Here is a 3,780-nt window from a genome sequence, read left to right on the forward strand (position 1 = left end):
GCTCATTGGGTACCCATTCTTTCTCAATGTGTGAGTATCGAAAGGGCACCTTGATGTTGCCTTTGGTCTCATCATCATAAGAACATGACCCCCCATTAGCAAGGAAAAATTGCATGCATTTATCAAATTTGTTTCTATTATTTTGACCTCTAGTTGATCTCCCTATTTTAGCCATACTACATGTAGAGATTTCATCTACCAGTTCCTCATTTCCCTCATTCGATGTAGATAGATCTGACAAGTACCTATTTGGTGGGTCCTGCAATCCATCAAATGGAAAGTGAAAGTGACAAATATAAAATGTAGTAAGTTGAAAGTGATTATACAATTATATTTCTATACGGACCTTCTTTGTCTATATATACATTATATGATAATATAATATGTCTATTTATAACATACGTGCTCAATGATAAACAAGAAGAATATAAGAAAATTATGTCTATTTATTGACTTATACCTACTGATCCATGTCATTGTGCACAATCCATGCCAAACGGGTCAAATTTCCTGTAGTCAATTGACTGTTTGCAAAAAGGGTGACAATCAGACATAATATAAACATTGGTAATTATAAATAACATATGTTGTAATCATTAGAAATGAACACAATAAATATGTAATCAAATTTTTTGAATATGTTAATCATTTACTTTAAGTTAGCTAAAAATTACATGATACACGTTTGCTACAAATAACTTAGAAGACAACATGAACAATAGGTAACATCACAAACATGAACAAATTTCCCTTATATATGGAATGCAAGATCGTCAACAAAAGGGGTGATGATGTACTTGCAGTCAATTGATTGTTTGCAAAAAGGGTCATAATCAGACACAACATAAACATTGGTAACTATAAATAACATATGTTGTAATCATTAGAAATGAACACAATAAATATGTAATCAAATTTCCTACATATGTTAATCATTTATCTTAAGTTAGCTAAAAATTACATGATACGTGTATGCTACAAATAACTTAGAAGACAACATGAACAATATGCAACATCGTAAACATGAACAAATTTACCTTATATATGGAATGCAAGATCATCAATAGAAGGGGTGACGACATTTGTAGTCATTGATTATCTTCATCATCATCATCATCATCATCATCATCATCATCATCGCCATCATCACCATCATCATCGCCATCATCATCGCCATCATCACCATCATTATTGCCATCATCACCATCGCCATCATCATCATTATCATCATCACCATCATCATCATCATCATCACCATCATCATCATCGTCATCATCATCATCTTGATCTTCATCATCTACTTCTTCATCATCTTCAATATCTTCTTCTTCCATAACATTATACTTTATCGGCCTTCCTCTTGGATCATGTCTAACAACAAATAACCAACCCTGTTTATGCGGAACCTCTGAGTAAAACACTTGCTCACATTATCTTGGACGAACATAGAGCTCATCTTCAATTGGCTCAAATGACCTTGTATTGATCATTGTAAATCCATTATCATGTTGAATAACCATTCTATCTGGATCATTTTGATTTAGTCGTAACCTATATCATTTGATGACAAATAGAACTACTTTGAAGGTGTTAAATTCACACTCAATTATATCATCCAAGATGCCATAGTATTGATTTTGAGATTGTTGAGGATGTATGTCATTTCTAGATGATATATTGGTGACCTCGAAAACTATAGTTATCCCATAATCACAAGTTTTCTTTGTGTCATTCAACCTTTTTATGCAAAATTTGTGGCCATGATAGTACATAGCTTTGTGGTGCTTGACCTGCAATTTTTGAAGTGTGTGTAAATTATTTGCATCGTGAGTTGATACGAAACATACGTCGAGTTATGATCATTAATAAATTTCTACGTACCTCTCCACCTCTTAAACCCTTTACTAGATCAACTACCATCGGATAACATTGGAATCTCCATTACGATGAGCATCTGTAACCAATGAAGCAACACCTTCAGATGTTAATGAGCAACCATTTTATTGACATCGTTCAATCCATTCCGTCATCCAATCAAGATTGTTTGCAATATACAAATGTATTGCATCCCACTCTCAACCACTTGTTTCAAAAAAATACACCAATTAAAAATAAATTATATTGAAGATTTATAAGAATTAATTAACTACAATAACATCTTAGATTTACCTCTCACTTTCCTTGATCTACCTTTGCCCATCAAGTACTCCCCTTTGAATATTAATTGCTACAAAAAGCCAATGTTAATTTTAAGGGAACTACGAGTAAAATAATGAAAGAAGATGACATACCTTAACATACATGTCATTGCTACATTGGATAAACCATTCATAACCTTCAAGTTCACCAATAGCAATACAACGGCAAGAAGAGTTGTTTTGGAGCCTTCATATAGGAATTGGTGTGCCTTCTCAAGTAAAGGTACTTTAAGCTCTGCATCATCATCATCATCATCATCATCATCTTGATCATCGTGATCTTCATCATCTTGGTCTTCTTCCATGGTATCATTACCTTCTACTTCAATATTCACACCTCCATGTTCCCTCGTTTAGAAATTCGCATTCTCTGAATTGTCATGGTCCATAACATGAAACTCAGGGATGTTGACCTATATGAAAATGATGACCTTATATTAACCATGACCATGATGTCATCATCAAATCATCTCTTATGTAATTTATAAACTATTAAAATACATACCAATGGGCGATACTCGTTTCCCCCTTCAATGTGAACATGTTGCCTACAATGTTGCTTAGCTATTGTGATTAGATATCTTCGAGTCTTTAAGCCCTTACACATTTTTGCAAGGACAATAACATTTTCCATCACCTTTTCTTTTTAAGTTAGACCACATTCTAGCAATTGTCTCCCTATTTCTTTGTGCGTTGATATCGTCAGACATGATCTTTCTTGAATGGAATGACTCGTTGGTGGAAGAAGGATGATTTGTTTGCAACTTGTAGATGGAGTAGTAAGAGGAAGACACATATAAAAAGGAGTTAGGTCTCTGAACCAAGTAGGAGTTAGGACATGCTGGAGTGGGGTTAGCCCAAGATATTTTGGAATCATGAAGAACCTAGTAAAGGGTATCTGGAAAGGTGAAAATAAACAAGTATTTTTACAACTACAAAGGAGGAATTGAGAGCATTATAAATAATGAAGAAGAAACTTAAATCCATACAACTTCACCTCTATTTACAATTTGACCTTTCTGCAAGTGAAATATGAAAATATACAAAATTTCCAATCACATTTTCACTTAAAAAAGAACACCAAATATAACTTTGCTACAATATCTTCTTCAAATTCTTTGCTATCAGATTCTTTAGAACTACAAGCTCCTGTGCAGAAAAAAGATGAGATGTACTAAGTAATTTTTGATGGGCAATATTTAAACAAATCAACTATCAAAAAAACAATTTATGAAATTTAGTTTTTTTATTATGTACTAAAGACTTGGCAAGATGTTCCCAAGTCTATCTATAGAATGCCTATCTGTATGGTTGTTTGCAAATAGTCTAGTATGGTGCTGCTTTTGAACAACAACAAATGTCACTGGGGCTGGTAATTTGGCTCAAGAGATGCACAAGCCTATTGACACCACATAACTTTTAGTTCATATAGCATTCAACTATCTTCTTTAACAAAATCCAAAGAGAATACAAACAAACTAATGAGTCGTGTCTATCTCAATTGAATAGCAAGTACTATAGTGAGTATTAGGAAACTGACCTTGCGAATAGCATCTAGTTCATAAAGTATTAGGAAAGTGAC

The sequence above is a fragment of the Cupressus sempervirens genome, chromosome 2, assembly GCF_028749045.1.
Source record: "Cupressus sempervirens isolate cs-2001-9-10 chromosome 2, ASM2874904v1, whole genome shotgun sequence".
In the NCBI taxonomy this organism is placed as follows: domain Eukaryota; kingdom Viridiplantae; phylum Streptophyta; class Pinopsida; order Cupressales; family Cupressaceae; genus Cupressus; species Cupressus sempervirens.